This window comes from Cupressus sempervirens, chromosome 1 (assembly GCF_028749045.1).
Source record: "Cupressus sempervirens isolate cs-2001-9-10 chromosome 1, ASM2874904v1, whole genome shotgun sequence".
Taxonomy (NCBI): Eukaryota; Viridiplantae; Streptophyta; class Pinopsida; order Cupressales; family Cupressaceae; genus Cupressus; species Cupressus sempervirens.
Genome location: NC_143118.1, coordinates 71,302,004 through 71,321,922, shown reverse-complemented (window position 1 = coordinate 71,321,922; position 19,919 = coordinate 71,302,004).

Sequence of the window (19,919 nt, the reverse complement as noted above, 5' to 3'; positions counted from 1 at the left end):
TGTGTGTTTGCAAGGTCTAGATTAGAAAACTTAAATGTCAGTTGGAAAAGAATTCTGTCTTTTAGCCCAAGATCATCCAAGTCTTCTCTCCTCTTGTCATCTTTTGAGGCCATCTTGGGTGCATAAGATTAGGATCCAAAATCTTGTTTAAGTTTTAGGAGGCTTGCTTGGGGATTTCATCACCCCTTGGGACGACCTCAACTACAGCGTTCCAACGGAGTATAAAGATTAGGAGGTGAATCTAAATACACCTCTCTTGGAATCAAGATTTTGTCACTTTGGCTAAGCCTCAAAGAACTTTATACCCTTGAGAAGTGAAAGAGGAGAAGTGAGTTACCGCTCCTCTTGACTGTGTGACATTGTTTTGGTTTCATCTATGGATTCGGGCCTCACATACCTTGGGTATATTGATGACACCCTAGCTAAATCAATTGTCAGCCTTGTAGACAACCATCTAAGATGTTAATGTGTTTGAAGTGACTGATCGAAACATTTTTAGAACATACACACTCTGTGGTGCAAGTATCACATTTTGAGAATCACAAACTTCTATCTAGTTGTTCCTATCTATTGCTTGATTTTTTACTTGTTGAATGAATGTTTTCCAAACTTGATCAATCCTAGCTTAGGGTACACTTAACGTAGTCAGTGCCTGTTCCAGAAGTTGAACGAGTTGAAGAAAAACAACCAAAATCTCTCCAAGCCAAGCACATTCAAGAATTTATGTCAGAACAACCCAAACCCAAACAGAAGTTTCATAAATTCAAACTCAAGCCATCTCAGGCATACCAAGAACTTTTAGCCAAGAGAAAGGAAATAACACCAAGCCCTCGAATTTCCAAACTCTACAAAGCAGAGGACAAAGCTACTGATGAAGCCCTTGAAGATGCCTTGTTAGATCGCACTATCCAACTTAACCAACATCCAGGAGTTAACCATGCTTATGCATTACCAACTAGGCATGATTTCTATGATTGGACCCCCTTGTTTCTCCACATCTTCTTGCATAAGCTTCACTTTAGAGTCATCCTTGTAGGTAAGCCAGCCATCTTTAGTCCTGCCCTTAAGCATTTTAGCTCATCCATATCATTTAGAACCAAACCATCTAGCCAACAATCCGAAAGCTTCACATCCAAGCCTTCAAAATTGTTATCACTTTGCCAAAAATTTTCCATTCCTAACATCTTCCAAATCCAAAAATCTCGCCAAGGTTATCCCTTTGATAGAGCTTTGTCTAGGGTAATCTAGCTTTGTCACTTATTATCTCTCATCACCTTGAGGTAAAGGTTGGGATCCACAAGTGGTCAATCTCATGTTCTTCCTAAAGGATCATCAGTTTATCCTTAAGTTGACACAATCACCACCAAGCTTGCACATAGGAAAGCAGACCTTTCATGCTTTGGCAACATATCTTTGAAGTTAGAATCCCCAACCCAATCCTCCTTAGGTTTTATCATATAGCTTTTCCTCAACCTAGGAAATCATTTGCATAGAAAAGCCTTCCCCCTTTGCATCCATTAGCATTGTTGCATCTCATCCCTAGGAACATTTTGCATTTTCATGCCACCTATCACTCGTTTAGCCAAGAAGAAGAAGGAAACAATGGAGCCCTATCATTTGGATCAAATAGCTTTGCTCCCCTTGAGCACCCAACCATCCTTCCGCCCAGACAACACTATACCATCACCTACTGACATTGAAGATTTCATGAACCAACCATGAAATGCAGTATTAGTGAATGCTATTATCGACAAGAACAAAGAAACAATCATGGCTAACTTTTGAAGGGACAACATAGGAGCCCAAGCCATGTACAATCCCTACCAACCAATACCTCAAAGCCATCCATATTCCATTGCCCCATCTAGCACATACCTACATCAGGGCACTCGTACATTGGGGGCACCCCAACCATCACCCATTAATTCAAAATGGGAAGCCATGAAGATATATTTGAAGAACATCCAAGAGGGAAATGATCCAAAAACTTTCAAATTTGAGAATGGGTGTACTTACCCATTTGATAGAGCCATTACTATGACTCCATTCCCCAAGCATTTTGAGACACCCAAGTTTGACAAATTCAGAGGAAAAGGAGACCCTGTCACACATATCAAAGAATTTTACATGCACTCCCAAGAAGTGGTATACGATGATGTCTTCCTCTTGCATCTCTTTCCCAAAAGCTTGGCTGGACCAGCTCTTGAATGGTTTTATAGAATACCATTTGGCACAATTAAAAACTTTGCTAAATTGTCTGAGGCATTTGTAGCCCAATATGTCCATCTTGTTGAAACAGAGCTATCATTAGTGGATCTTGTCCACACTAAGCAAATAGGTGGAGAAATCCTTCTCGAATATTTGCAAAGATGGCAAACCCTTACCACCCGCATATCTTGCACCTTGCTAGAGCGCCATTTGGTGAAAAAATTTATTGATAATGCCCATCCTAGCTTGGCTCACCACATGACCATGAACTGTTTGCAGACCTACAAAGATATCAAAGAGAAAGGAATGATCCTTAAGCAAGGACTCATTAAAGATGGTGTGGTCAAGATTTACAAAGAAGCCAAAAAAAATCAATCACATTCAAATGACAAGTCTAGGCATTGGAAAAAAAACAAGCACGTTACAACAGATGGGGTTATTGATACGAGACATGTGAATATTGTTGGTCCTTCCCAAAATCAATCCAACCCACCTTATCAACCAAACAATCAACAAGCTGTCAACTACCAATAGCATAATCACCAAAGCTATCAAAGCCACAATCCAAGACCCAACTTTCAAAAGTCTAACAATCAAGCTAATGTCATCAATGTAGATGCAGGGCAAAAACCCAGATTCCAACCTACACCTAGAAACTATACACCCCTTGGTGAGCCATTGGATGTCATTTTTGAGAAATTGACTAAGGAAAACCTCATAAAACTTCCTCCTACCCAGCAAATTGACCCAAGCCAATCCAAAGCTGCATGGTACAAAGATAATGAGTACTACAAATTTCATAGGGTAAAAGGTCACACTACCCTCATATACATGAAACTAAAAGATTATGTGCAGGACCTCATTGATCAGAAAGAAATCACCATTGGTGCCCAAACCTCTCCAAATGCAAGCTTACAGATCTATCAAAATGCTTTTCCTCCTCACAACAACTAAAATTTTGGAAAAGCACCTATCCAAACCAACAACAACAATACCAACAACTGCCAGCCAAACCAACAGCATGGGAAGAAAAATGATCACACTTCATCCTATATAGACTATGGTAGCCTCATAGATTGTATATCTAAGAAAGAGTCTTTTGTCAATTTTATCAATATTCAAGGACCAAACAATGAGTGTGTAGTCACTACTCGAAGAGCACGATTTAACATCGCAAGCCCACCTGTTTCACCAGCACCATTAACTCCATCAAAAAACTAGTACAATATCTTGGAACACCTTGGGAACATGCCAGCCCAAATATCAGTTTAAGACCTTCTCGACACTAGTCTTGTGTATAAAAACATCCTTGATAGTGCTCTCATAGAATCTCATGTCCCTTCAGATATCAACGCTACTAATTTTTGTAATCTCATTGGACACCTATCCTCCTCATGTGCCCTATCTTTCAAACCCATTGACATACCTGTGGTCGAGCCAGATCACACCCTTCCACTTCGCATAGCCATTATGGTATCCAATTTTGCCATAAAAAGAGTAATGATAGATAATGGATTAGCCTTGAATATTTGCACCCTAAAATTCATAAAACAAGCTGGGTATACTAAGGCAGATATCATTAGTGAGGTTATCACCATCAAAGTTTGTGACAACTTGGAAAGAACCATAGAAGGAACAATTTTGCTACCAATCAAGACTGGGCCAATCATCGAAGAAACACTCTACCATGTTATTGATCTAAACCTACCATTTAACATCCTCCTTGGTTGCCCATGGATTCATGCCATGAAAGCCATTCCATCCACTTACCATTAGTGCATCAAATTTTTGCATCAGGGAACTGAGGTAACCATCCATGCCGATCCAGAACCCTTTTCTTACTACAATGCAGTTGAAGCTTCATATGCAAACCATTTCCTTGGAATTGATATCGGCACAGCCATTGATAGCTCATCCCACACTTGTAATGACCCAGAAACCATCCTCGCCTCCACCCTGTCTACTATGAAGATCAATAACAAAGGCTATGGAGAGTATAGTCTGTTAGATGCATTTGTTGTCGGGGCACTCCCACTTGATCCACATGCCCATGGACAACCAACATATCACAAAGCTAAGGAGATTCCACCTCCTTGATACAAATAGTTTTTCCCAACAACCTTTGTATCCTTGAAAATCCCTCTTCATGAGGAGCTCACTCCAGATATCAACAATTGGTTACATAAGGATGCACCTCCAAGAAATCAAGCACGCCTTGATCACTTCAACCAGAAGTATCCCCAAGAACATAAGCTCATCACTGAAAAATGGAACTATCAAGGTGGTGGTCTAGGACTAGAAGAAAGAGGCATCCAGTGCCCCATCGATGCACACAAGTGGGAATCAAAGTCAGGTCCTTACTTTGGCATACCCACAACAAGGGGCACCAATGAGAACGGTCATGCTTTTTCATACATTCACCATGACCTTGTCAAAATTGAAGACATTCCTGAGGAAGTTTAAAAGAGATCCTACCATGATATCCCAAACCAAATCTCTGGGGGAGACTCTGTTCTCCAAGAACTATCCATCCATTTCATTGACCTACCCCTCACCCATCGACAACTCATATATTGGGACCAACCAAGCATCATACACATTGATGAGTTCACATCAAAGGAAGCACTTCTGAGATTCATGGGAGCTAAAACTCCTCAAAAGAAAACAAAGCTAGATTCTACCTATATCTATAAGCTAGATCCCAAGGGGTATTTTGGAGAAAATCCCCAACCTAGTTTTGATACACCCAAAACTAGAACTAAGGTGAAACCGAGACTAGTTAAGGCAGCAAAGAGAACCCCTTAGCAAGAAAATCCAGTCACAAGCAAAACATGAGGATTTAGCATTGCCTCCTTAAGATAATTGACCAAAGATATCTTCTATTGTAATTGAGGATACTAGAGAAGTCAACATCGATTCTTCAGAGATCCCAAAACTTGTTCACATTGATGCATCCCTATCACAAGACAAAAGCTGATCTCCTCTTTGAGGTCTTAAGAGAGAACATTGGCTGATTCACATGGTCATATCAGGACATGCCAGGACTTGATCTAAAGCTTGTAGTTCATCATCTTGCAGTCGATCCAAAGATTAGGCCTGTCAGACAAAATCTTAGGAAAATGCACCCCAAGGTGGCATTACTAGTCAAACTTGAATTAGAAAGAATGTTAGCTGCTAAGGTTATTCGACCTATTGACTACTCAGAGTGGATCTCCAACATGGTCCCCGTCATTAAGCCTTCTGGTGACATCAGAATCTGCACTAATTTCAGAGATCTTAACAATGCTTGTCCAAAAGATGATTTTCCCTTACCCAACATAGATATGATTGTAGACCTTACAGCTGGACATGAAATTTTGTCCCTCATGGATGGATTTTTTGGGTATAATCAAATCAAGATTGCAGAAGAGGATCAGCATAAGATAGCATTCACTACCCCTTACAGAACCTTTTGCTACAACATGATGCCTTTTGGCCTAAAGAATGCTGGGGCTACCTATCAAAGAGCTATGATAGCCATTTTTCATGATCTCATCCATAGCATTTTGGAGGATTATGTGGATGATATCTTGGTCAAATCTCATACCTTCATGGATCATCTTGCTGACTGGAGAAAGTCTTTGATAGGTTAACCAAATATCATCTCATGCTAAATCCCAAGAAGTGTGTCTTTGGGGTCACATCTAGCAAGCTTCTAGGCTTTATAGTTTCTAAAAGAGGTATAGAGATCGACCCCAAGAAGGTCAAGGCTATCTTAGACATGCCTCCTCCCCAGACACTGTGATAGCTTCACTCTCTTCAGGGAAAGCTTCAATCCATCCGGTGCTTCATCTCCCAACTTGCAGATAAGTGTACACCATTTGCACATTTATTGAAGAAGGATGAGAACTTCAAGTGGAATCCTTTATGTCAGTGCAGCTTTGATCAACTCAAGTAGTATCTCACCAATTCCCCTATCTTGGTTCCACCAGTTCCTGGTCATCCCCTGAATTTGTACATATCAGCAGTGCCTACTGCTCTAGGGGCACTTCTAGCACAACTCGATGACTATGGCAGAGAAAGAGCCATCAACTACATCAGTAGAACCCTATTTGCTTATGAACTCAATTATACTCCTATGGAAAAGGCTTTTTTGGCAGTTATTTTCTCAACTCAAAAGCTTTACCACTACATGCTAAGTCATACCATCCAACTAGTCTCCAAGATTGACCCTCTCAAGTATATGCTCTCCAGAACAACACTTACAGGCTATTTGGCCAAATGGGTTATGCTCCTTAGTGAATTTGACATCCAGTATGTGGACAGAAAGGCAATTAAAGGGCAAGCTATAGCAAATCACCTATCTTATGCACCTCTAGTAGATACATATCCTTTGATCACAGAATTTCCAGATGAACATGTTTGTCTAATTGGAGAACAACCCCCATGGAAGCTTTATTTTGATGGCTCACACACATCTCGTGGATCAGGGGCAGGAATATTGTTGGTCACACCTCAAGGAGATTACATTCCAAAAGCCTTGAAGCTACAATTCCCTAGCACCAACAATATAGCTGAATATGAGGCTCTCATAGCAAGATTAAAGATAGTTGCAGAATGGAACATTACTAAGTTACAAATCTTTGGTGATTCTCAGCTCATCATTAAGCAAGCCCTAAATGAATATCAAACCAAAGATGAAAGTCTATTACCCTGCAAGGAGCTAGTTGATCAGCTAACCCAGCATTTTACAAGGCTTCACTTTACACAAGTCCCTCGAATACAGAACAAAGCAGTAGATGCTATGGCTACTATAGGCTCGCTCTTGGAAATTCCCCAAGTAGCTACACAGTATGAGTTTTTAGTCAAGCAACTCCTCACACCTGCCTATGCGAATGAGGATTAAAACCGTGTTTGTATCTTGGTTGGTCCCCAATCCCCTTGGTACCATGAGATTCACACTTACCTTAACGATGGTATCATATCCCCTCACCTCACATGTACCCAACACCAAAACCTCATCTGAAAATCATCCTGCTATGTTATCATAGCCAATACCCTATATCGTCAAGATAATAACGATACTCTCTCTCGATGTTTAGATGAAAATGAGGCTATGATGGCATTAAAAGAAGTACATTCTAGACTTTGTGGTGCTCACACGAGTGGTATTGTCCTAGCATGAAAAATCCTTAGAGTAGGCTACTATTGGCCTACCATTGAAGAAGACTCCTATGACTTTGTCATAAAGTGTCTCCCATTTCAGTAGCACGCAAATCTCGTACATGCTCTAGCACAGGATCTATAGCCTATTGCACCACCTTGGCCTCTCGCTTGTTGGGGCCTTGATCTAGTTGGAACTATCACACCTGTCTCATCTGATGGACATAAATGGATAATAACAGTTACAAACTATTTCACTAAGTGGGTGGAAGCAGTCCCCCTAGTCTCAACTACAGGAGTTCAAGTCTCCATATTCATCTTGTACCACATTGTTTGTTGCTTCGACATCCCATCCACCATCTTCACCGACCACGGAGGTAACTTTGAAAATCTCAACATGGAAGAATTATGCACTTCCCTCCACATCCATCACACTTTTCTAGCCCATATTTCTCACAGGGTAACGGCTAGGCAAAGGCAACTAACAAAACCCTCCTCAAAATCCTAAAGAAAGTTGTCAATGATTACGCTCACGATTGGCACCTACAAATAAATCCAGCCCTATGGGCCTATCGGACCTCCTTCCATACATCCATAGGAACAACTCCATACTCCATTATCTATGGTACCGAAGTGGTACTACACATAGAGGTTGAACTTCCCTCCTTGTGCATATCTTTGCAGGGGAAAATATCAGATGAAGAATACAGAGTAGCTTGGCTCACCTAACTAGATCTCTTAGACAAGAAGTGACAACAAGCCTATGATCATCTCACAGTCTATTAAACTTGTCTCAAAAGGAATTTCAACAAGAAGGTGCTCCCACGACACTTTCAGCCAGGTGACATGGTCCTCAAAGAAAATATGAAAGTTCAAGCTGATCGAGAAAAGAAAGGCAAGTTTGAACCTACATGGCTTGGTCCTTATGTTGTCACTGCATCCTTTGGCTCTAGAGCCTATCAGCTATCTACACTAGAAGGAGAACTCTTGAATGATCCTACTAACATCATTCATCTCAAGAAGTTCTATGCTTGAAGATCCTTGGTATACCCAACTTTTGAAAAATACAAAAAAAATAGTAAAGATAAATAAGTGTCCAATGCTGAAAACTTGGCAATTCAAGTGCCTTGGATAGGTACTTTGGTGAAAACTTGGTAATTTAGGTGCCTTATGGACTAAGACTAATCCATTATCTATCACTATCCTATCCCTCATCCATTAACCCACCATCCCATAACACACCTACTTGTTCTCTTAGTGTTCCAACCAAATATCCAAAATCTAATGAAGCTTGTAAATACCCCCTGTACAACTTGTAAATCTTGTACCTCAGCTTGTAAATCTTGTACCCCAACTTGTAAATCTTGTATCATCCCTTGTATCATAGCTTGTATATCCAAATCTTGTCCAAAGCTTGTACCATATTCCAGCTTGTATTATATGCCAAATCTTGTATCCTAGCTTGTATCCTATCACATGCACACAAAGAATCCCATTTTCCTTAAGCTTTTCGCAAACCATCTACCTATCTACCTATCAACTATTGCAGACATCCCACCCTTCACAAACATTTCCATCTCACAAAAACCAAAACATGAACAAACCTTGTACATTCGTAACATATCTTAGTCCGTCAGCTTGTACATCCTCTTTAGCTTAGTACCATTGTATCTATCCATCTTTCGTGTCAGTTCCTCCTTGATTAGCATCTTGCACACATCACACAACCCTTGGTTAGCTATTCCAATGCATCCTTTAGCTAGATCTCCTATCACCAAAGTGTTATCCTTCTTAGATCAGCTTGCTAGATGCATCACTCATCTAGATCCATCAGCCTAGGGGCTCTCCAATAGATCCTTGTAGGATATAGCTTTCCTCATGTTTGATCTTGGTCCATTAGTACCTCGACCCACCCATGTTGTTGGCAAATGGTTCTCTTTTGGATTTTTGCTTTCTGCTGATTTGCAATCTTCCCTTTTGGGTCTTGAAGTATCTTTTCCAAACAATCTTTTTGTTCCCTCCTCAAGGTCACCATGATCTTCCATATCATGGTATACCCCGAATGGGGCAATCTGAGCGTAAGGTCTTGATCTTTGTCTTTTGTTTGTTTTTCTTTTTTGCTTGTGGGTTAGCCAATGTCAGTTCCACGTTGTTTCCTCTGGGATTCATGTGTGATGTTGGGGCAATCATTGCATGTTTCTTTTGAGTCAGTCCATTAGTCCTTTGGACAGTTGGTGAAAATGCCTTGATGTTCTTGGTAACCTTGGAAATTAACCAACAGTCCTATAGCAAATTTAGTGCTCAACTACATGGTGGTACTTCTCTTTGAAGTATCCCCCTGCTCAAGGAAAAAAATTCAATGGTTTCCCTTCATCTCCATTATCCCCCATCTATATCCAGCATCTGTCTCTCCTACCCCAGCTTATGCATCAGTATCTCTTTGAATCAATTTGCACTTTTAGCTTTAGGGATCCACAATCCTACTCTTAGGGATCCACCAATCCAATCAATCCACCAAGCCTCATCTTTCGAGCTCAACAATACTAGTCCTAGGGATCTCCAAAACCCATCTTTAGCCAATCTGACTCTTTGAAATCTTGTTGCATCAGCTTTATCATCCCATCATCCATCTCCCTATCTTAGATTACTTTTTATAGCGCTCCGCTCCTTCATCCTCTACAATCCCTGAGATCTTAAGCTTGCTTCCTCTTGTGCCTCTGAGTCTCCCTTTATCATTCTCCCATAGTGAGAGTTTGAGCTAACTAAACCTCTTCTCTTAAGCCAATTTGAGTCTCCTTGCTCATCTCGGATTCTTGTACTTTTCAAGAAGTTGTCGAGCCTCACTTTCTCTCCCCGCCGGCTTCTTGAGGGGGCATCTCGCAGTCCATTCTCTCCTCTACTAGTCTAGCCTTGGGCATCTTATTTTCTTATCTTTGATGCCATGCCACTTGTGGCATCACATCAAAGAGGGGCAAAATGTAGACACCTAAATCCTTTAGAAAATAAAGTATTTTTATTTTCTGAAAAAAATCCTAATGACATCATCATTTATTAATTATTTATTTATTTAATTTATTTATTTATTTTTATGCCATTAAATCCCTTTATCTTAATTAAAAATATTTAATTAAGGAATCCCTCCAAAAAATGTTTAAATCTTATTTAAACATTATTTCCTTATTTATTAATTATTTAATTAATAAATTGATCAAAAACTCAAAATAAATAAATAAATAATTTTTTGCCCAAAACTTGGTCAATTTCCTTAAGACCACTAACCTCTTCCAAAATCTTCTAATCTTTCTTTAATTTTGATTAAAGGCTAATCCCATCATTTCTTGCCCCTAATCCCAACTCAAAATATTTAATTAAGATTAAATATTAATCCTCATGTTTATTAAAAAAGTTTTAATAAATATCTCCTCAACCCAAACCCTTGAAATAAATAAAACTTTATTTATTTCCTGAAATCTAATTTATCCTCATCCTAAGAAGTTCTAGACTCTTATAAAAAGTCTTCATCCTCATCCTAGGAAGTTCTAGACTATTCTAGAAATTCTTTATCCTCATCCAAAGTCTAGACTCTTCTAGAAGATGTCTTTAAACCTAATCCTAATCCCCTCCTAACCTTGTCACATTCCCTAAACATGGGTTAAGACTTACTAACCCAAGCCAAAGTTAACAAATATTTCCTCCTTCACCCACCCTCATTAAATGCCATCCACTTGCCTATCCCTAAGCTAATTCTAAACCATCCTAATCCATCCTCTAATCATTTGCACAATCCTAAGCAAGCTTAAAACCTTCCTAATCAAGCCCAAGTCAAAATTTCTCTCATCTCCCTCAAAATATCCCAACCATAAAACTTTACGAAGCCCACTAGGCCATAAATGACTCTTCCAAGCCCTTTCATTGCTCTTACAAGCCATTATGAGGATCTTTATGAAGATTTTATCCCTTGAGCCTCCTTTGTTGACTCATCCTTCCCCTTTCCTCCATCTTCTCACCCTGTGACATGTGTCACTCCCTAATTGGCTGTAAGGAAGCACAATCCATGTGCTCTCCTCTCATGCAATTTGAGCCCTCCATGAGCTTTTCCCCATCCTTGCATCATAGCCCTCAATCCCTCAAGCCTCTTGCCTATAATTGGATCCTTCCCCTTTGCAAAATGACACAATCCATGAAGTAAAGTCATAATGCCATTTTAAGAAGCCATTTTACATCAAAACCATACACTCACACCCAAATTGCAACTCCATTTCAAGCCCTTTTTGAAGCATAAGCTTGAGCATACATTCTATCTATTTAGACAAAGCCACTCAACAAGAGAACTTCTTATTGAGAGAGCCCATTAATGGCTCATATTCTCAATTGAGAGCTAATCTTAGTCTGTCCTAAAGTTTATGAATTTTGTTTAGTTTGTAGAAGCTTTATTTAAATTTGGTTTCTCTTAGCATACTAACATTGCTCATATACAACATGAACTATATCAAAAATCTTCTCCAAGAATACTAGTTGATTGATCACTCGTATTTGCATTGAATTTGGTGTCCCAAGAATTTGGAAGTTTTTCTTGAGAGTTGATATAACAAAGGCGATGATGCACAATAAGTGTTTGATAGAATGTTCCAACTCCTTATAGTCTACAGTGCAAAATTGATAAAGCCCGAGATATCACTATGACAAGATTCAAGTACTCAAGCCACTATGTAAATAAATGGCTTTCCCAGCTATGCTTTGTCAATTTCCAAAATGTCATAGACCCTCCATGTCTATTTGGAAGAATCACCTTCACCAGATTTACAGAGTAGTTTGAAACCTAGGCATTGCAAGTAGATCAACTCATACATATCATTCTTCCCTTTTCGGTGAGTGCAGATGGAGCGTCCTCATTGGAGCAGTGAACATGTTGATAGAGAAATACATCAAGCAATTATTTGTCAAAATGATCCAATGAAAAGTGACTCCTAGACTATTATAATGATGTGATATGTAAATGTTTGAACAGATATCGAGATCTCTCAAATGAAACTATAGAAGGAGGGACATACTTCAAAGAACTCAAACTAACTGCCACTTTAGTTGTGGATCTTGGTGAAGACAACACTTGGAACGATGGGCATTTTGTTAACAAAGCCATCGTAAGGAAGGTCATCGAGAAACATATATCATAATTGATAGCATCATATATTTGAAGGGCTCATTTCTTACATATACAAGTAGCTGAAGTCAATGCATTGGAATCAGTCAATAAAATGATATCTCTTGGAGATGTAGTAATTGCATGAATCATAAAGTTTGTCAACTTTTTATCAAATATTTGAAGAGGCATGAATCAAATTATAGACTGGGTACCTAATTGTTTCAATGGAATGCTATGTGATACTCTCACACAATATGTGATAATTGCAAGACAAATGATAATTTTGGTGCTTGTGTCGATGCAAGGGCCAGCCCTTCAATAGATATCATCATGGAAGAAAAGCACATTTGGTAGAGATAAGCACAATTAGAGAGATCATAAACATAAATTTAGTATTTAGTTCACTCGTAGACACCACGTGCTCTTGATCTCTTCATGAAAAGGAGGATATGCGTTCATTAATAAAGTGATGTAACTTGAATGAATCATTCAAATATCAAAAGCAGATCAACAAAGATTAATTATTCAATCTTCCTCTCAAAAGGTGTAAGGTCTAAGTTTCAAGTCATTCTTGGTTAATTTTGTTGAGGTTAATTAACCTCACCCAAATAATGTATTTGGGAGATCGTTATTAACCATAGAAGGGTAGTTATTAACCTCTATGTCTATATAAAGGCTCTTTGGGGCTTTGCAAAGGGACTTTTTGGGGTTTGGAAAAAGGGAGAACCATGCTAAAATTTTGATTAGAAGATGATATTTGCAAAGTATGTACATATTTTGTCTTTGTAATAAAAAAAAAATTTTCCTCTTAAGTTCTTGGTGCGAGAAAATAAAGGAATGTACAATTTCAATTCCCTCCTTTTGAATCTAAATTGTTAGAAATGTTGATTCTCTTTTTAGTGAGTATTCACATGTTATGGTGTAGATGTTTATGAATCTGTGCATCAACATTGTGCTAGTAATAGTTTTCAAGCATAGATCTTGATTGTTGTTATTAGCAATTTTAAGTTAGTATTCTAGGAAAGCTTTGAAGTCGTGTGGTGCATTCGTCATCATGAGATTTTTACCCTTTTAATTTTGATTTCATATTTATTCAAAAAACTTCAAAATTATATCATACAAGGGAGCTACCCCTCTAAACGCAGAGGAAGGCCACATATCAAGGGCCTACCCAACTGTTGTGAATAGTCTACCACATACACTCTGTTGGGCCAATTTTACAATGACAAATCTATTTTCCAATAGATTTTTGGAAACTTTGCTAGGGAGACTAAATGAGAAAAGATTAGTAGTCACCTATAATAAAGCACGATGGTGCCACCACATGAGAACATTTTTCCAGTGCTCCAGCCAAACCTTGGCTTCCAAGACACCCAGGAGGATATTATTGTTGAGTTGAACACTCTAGCCTGGAGGTTTAGATGAAGTGCACATAAATACCATCAAGTAAATCAAGTTCTTGAAGAAGAAGAGGAGTTTGGGGAAATCTTGTGAAGAGCTCCTATTGGTCACAACATTGTAATCGTTGAAAGGATAGTAGTTATCCCAAGGAGAAATAGGCAAAATCTTGGTCACATCCAAAACCAAGTGAACAATAATCAATAACATGATTGATAAAAGGTAACTTCCCTGGAATGAAGGTTGGCAACTCTATTTTAAAGATTGATTATCCATGACTCTATTGGAAGGTGACAATTTAGAATCATGGTTTGGTACAAGCAAAAGGTTGAAAGTGAGAGTGATAGTGATAGTGATGAGGAATACTTTTTATACTCAAAGAAACAGATTCCCGATGAGCCTCTACAAGTTGAATTCTTGAAGAATTTCTATGCCAACAGGAGGCTAGATTCTAGAAAGGTTCATCCTTGCTTGCTGCAAATTTTCCAAAGGATCAAAGAGGATGATGGAAAATATTATGGGTTTCTTTCTCATGATCACGATGCTTTATTTGAAAAAGATTCAGCATATAAAGATAAAGAAGGCTTTGTTGATAAATTTGCTTCATCTAAATCAATAATGAAGAATATTGTATCTCAGCAAAATCAAATTTGTATTGATCCTAAGTAGGCAAGCTTCTTGAAGAGCTTCTATGGTGGACAAAAACTAGATCCAGGAGGGATTCATCCATCTTTGCTTCAGGCTTTGCAAAAGATAGATGAAGAAGATGGTAGAGATAATCAGTTTTTCTCTCACACACCAAAATCATTTTTAGAAAGAAGTTCCACATGCGAGCATAAGGAAGAACTTGATCAGAAAAGTGATTCATGTGAATTGAAGATGGAAAATAGTGGTAAAAAAGGTGCCTCAATTCCTACACCTATTGCTCATCAAAATCATGCTTCCATTGATCCTAATCAAGTTGAATTTTTAAAAAGATTCTATGGCAATGCATGCCTGGATCCTAATAATGTACATCCTTCATTACTTCAAACACTGGAAAAACTTGAGAAAGAAAACCCGTGCAAGAATTATTTTCTTGATAAGAGAACATCACTAGATCCAAATGCTTCATCTAAATCTTCATGCATGAAAAAAGATGAGGATTCTATGTGTAATCAAGGAGATGGTCAAGAAATGATGTCTATGGAAGAAGAAGGGTCTATTAATGTATCAAGGCGTCATTGTGAAAACTCCAAAACCCAAGAGAACATATTCAATCATCTCAATCCTAATGAGAAAGAAAAAGAAATATCAAATATTTCTCAAGGAACTACAAAAGATATGATTAAAGATGAGGGAAATGCAGATCAAGATGAATTTCATACTACTTTTATTCCTACTTGGTGCCTAAATGCTTCAGATGATGACTTCCTCTATGGAGAAGACCTTCCTATTAATTTACCCCTAATCATTAATGATGAGGACTTTATTGATGAAGTCAACTCTTTAGAATATTTTTCACAATCTTCTACCACCACTAATGTAGAAATAACCTCAAGTGAAATATTGTAGACATATCCATTAATTCCTAAGATGGAAGTCTTTACTTTTGATGATGTTGAAGAGTTTTCAGGAAGTGATATGATCATCACAAGAGTAGAAGATCTTTTTCAAGAGAAAGATGATGATTTGTCAAGAAATCCTTTTCAAAGTTACATGCAAGTGGAATATGAAGTTTTCCCATTTTGTTAAGATGGCCATTGAGAAAAATTAATGAACCAAGCTTGTGTAAACATTGATGAATATTTAATTACAAGTACAATGGACATGGAAATTAATTATCAGTTTCAAGTAAGAGAAGATGACATATCAAGTTATCACTCTTCCTCATGAATGAAACTTGAATTTGAAGCATTCAAGTTCACACGTGGAAACTACAGTGAAGGAAACATTGTGATGGTATCTCACACTAAAGAAGTGCTTGGCCTTGAAGAAATATGTTGGTCTAATGATTGAAAAATTTGAAGACGAAGGCATAGATGATGACGCTCTTTTAAAAGAATTTCCCTTACATCAATATCAACTAATGATCAATTCTCCTAATCAGATAGGCTCATTAGAGAATGTGCGCTCCAAAATGAAAAAGATGATTGTTTCTTCTTCAAGCAATCTAATGGGAGAAGAGGAAGAAATACATCATGGGAAGATTCAATATGACAAGGATGTGCATTCAAGTTGGACTAATTTCATAGAGAATACCAATAAAATCATTCCCATGGAAAAGAAAGAGTGTCTAGTGTCAAAAATAAGTTTAGGAATTCATGATGACCAATCACTAGAATTTCAAGTACAGGGCTTGTCAAATAGAGAAAAAGATCATAAATGCATCCAAGAACTGGAGAGCCTTATCCTTCAATTCTTTCAAAATGAACTCATCAATTACATGTAACAAGAAGCTAAGTTGATTCTGAAGTCGGAGATTTTTTATGAGAGATGGTTATTTGGATACATTCCTTTATCAAGTGATGTGAAGCATGCTATGAATCTTAGAATTGGAATTCAAAGAGAAAACTTATACTTGAGTCCACAGGAACCTTAAGTTTGCCACATGTTAGCACACCATGGTATTAATTTTCCCCAAGGTATGTGTAGGATCATGGTAAACCAAACTATGCTCTTAAGTGGCAATTAAAAATTAGAAAACCAGGGTTATGTCAACTTGAGACACAATTTTCTACTTTTTATTAGCTTTATATCAAGAAGTTGAGAGAAAATAATATCTAAAAAATTGAATCTAGTTTCTAAACTACTAAGACTTATCTCAAAAAAAATAAAAATTGATTGGTCAAAATTTTGAATTTTCATGCAATATTACAAAAAATTCAGAACAAAAATAAGAAGTAGACATATGTCTGACCACCTTAATCAAAATCTAATGATAATAATTTTTAATAATATTCTAGATATTAGTAGTAGACTCATTCTTGGATGTGACACATATTTTTGGGTATTTTTATTCTAAATAAATAATAATTAATTAATTTTTTACTTTAGTATTTTTGAAATTAAAAAACACTCGTGTCTAACCACCTTAACTAATTCAAAACTCTGCAAAATGTAATTTTTAATTTTTTTCCCTTATAGTGGAAGAAACATAGAATGTGATGCATCTTATGGATTTGGAAAATTTCTTACCATTTGAAAGTTATAGTTTTTTTTCAAGTACTATGTCATTTAACAGTTTATATGTAACTCCATTAGAAAATAAGTAATAGTTACTTACTAAACTCATAATTTGACAAACCTTACATTTATGGAAAGATAAGAGCATTCTTAAGAAACCCTTTTCATTTTATGAAATTTTGGCAAAAACAAAGTCATCAGCTACATGTTTGAAGTAAATATCACATAAAAATAGGCAAAATACACATTTTTTGGATGTTTTTAAAGTTGACCATATAGGGTTGGTATCCAAAGATATAGTAGACCTTATAAAGATATTAATTTTTTTCATTTAGTATTAGGTGGGTGATAAAAAAAAGTTGGAATAGATTTTGGAGTGGTTTGAGGCATTTCAGAACTACATATTTTTTAGATCACCACTTTTTGGCACACCATGATCCTGCACATACCCCCTAGCCAATGAATGGATTTGCATGATTATACTCTGAGTCACTAGAGGTAAGGAAACCTGCCTTGTATATAGCCTAGTTAGGAGTTTTTGTTCTGTCTAGTTTTTCTTTCAGTTGTCTGGTTTTTGGTGCTAGTTTCCTCACTTTTACAACATCATCCCTCAGGTGACTCTATAGCCCAATGGATAAGGTACTATTCTAGTCATTTTAGATGCAAGCTTCATCCTTATCAGTCCTCATCTCCAAAGAGAGCTAGCTATTACCCGGTTATCAAAATGTCTCAATTTTGACCTTGTTTATCCTATGGTTATTTGTGAAATGTGTCTCATTTTAATCATTGAAATGATTATTTTATCTACGAGTTTTTGTGAATTTCTAAATCTTCATATCTTTAGCTCATTCCCAGCTCTGCCCAACACTTGAAATTTTAAAATTTTGGCTTTTGAGCCCCAAGTTATTTCAGGTTAATGCAGAGACCCAAATTACATGTTTTCAAGTTTATCATTAACCATTAACCTCTCAAAAAGGTTAATGATAAGATTCAAATTATGTATTTTGGAGGAGGTTAATTAACCTCTCCAAAATCACGTATTCTCTCTCTCAAAATTAACCTCTCAAAAAGGTTAATGATAAGTTCCAAATTATGTATTTTGGAGGAGGTTAATTAACCTCTCCAACATCATGTATTCTTTAAACTCGTTAAGATGGTTACTAACCTCTTTGTTTAGCTGATTAAGGTCAAGAATTGAAAGTAGGATCATCTAAAAGGAAGTGCCAAGATGGGAGCATGAGATGAATAGTGGATATTGGGATACTAGACTTCTCCTATGAGGTATAGTCAGGATTTCATAGCCATCAATGAGTAACTTGATGATCGATTGAAAAGGCCTAACAATGATAGTAGCATTGATGAACCTACCATTGGGAAAGAAATTTTAAAGAGTTGAGACATGTTTACAGAAGATTCTTTTTACATTGGTGTTGAAGTACCTAAATCTTATTGGAAATCCTCAAGTCACTATCTTCGAGGAGGCCCTTGAAGAAAAACATGGCAATCATATAGGTGAAGAGTTATCTTCTAGAATTCCAAAGCTTGAGGCTTGTTATCTCATTTGTTGGGTGCATTAGCCAAAGATATTCACTTGGCAATGAGACAATCTAGCATCTCCTTGGGTGGACTCTTTGACCAAATCAAAGCTATTGATGCTAATGGTGTGGCTCCTAAGCATCAAGTGAAAGGTACCCAATAACAATTTTTGGAGATTTAGATTCCACATAGGTAGATCAAAATGTTGTGAATGCTGAAACAAGAAGAAGAATATTGTTTGTGATTTTCTTGACAAAATTCTTAGACAAACATTAACATTGCATGTGACTTGTTCGTCCAATCATCTTAGAGGAATGATAGTCTTATCTTATCCAAGGTGAATAGATGGTTTGACTATGGTGTAACTTTCATTCAATATCAAAGTGCATTTCCACCAATCCCTGGAATAACATATTACCTCAACATGAAAGAGAAAGCATTTGGCATAAGTAACAATGCTACCCCAAATGATGAAATGAGCTACTTCAGTTGTGAAAACTTCCCTATAGAAATGGATACTTTAGAAAATATATGGTACATTCAAAACATATTTTCTTTGTGATTCATTTGAAAAAGATGTCATGTCTACTTAAGCTCACAATGCAGTCGTGGAGTTGAATATGGAAAGCATGACATTTGAGGGTATTGAATGCATAAAATGAGTGATGTTGAATCACCCATTCCATTTGAATGCAGCGTGGAAGCATAGACAATGAAGTGTTTCTTAAATTGTCTAATAAAATGCAAAGTAAAATATGTCACTCTACCACCTTTATCATATTGCTTCATATCATTGGCACTCGTGAACGGCGGGATAACCTTGCAAGAGAAAAGAGGACAAACCGAAACATTTCTCATCACATTTCACCCAATATATAATGTTCCAAAGTAGGTGATTGGGGGATTCAAAATCTTCATGGCCAAATAATCCCATCTTATCTCCAGCCAGTGATATGGGATTTCTTGATGAATTAGAGCTCATGTGTAAAAAGAGAATGTTTATTTGTCCACAAAATGAGAACAAAGTAGCATATGGTGTGTTTCTCTTAATGTCTATGTGTGGATAGAATCTTCAAGGCCTTGCATGAACTATATCAAAAGTCTTCTCCAAGAATACTAGTTGATTGATCACTCGTATTTGCATTGAATTTGGTGTCCCAAACATTTGGAAGTTGTTCTTGAGAGTTGATATAACAAAGGTGATGATGCACAATAAGTGTTTGATAGAATGTTCCAACTCCTTATAGTCTGTGGTGAAAAATTGATGAAGCCCAAAATATCACTATGACAAGATTCGAGTACTCAAGCCACGATGTAAATAATGGGC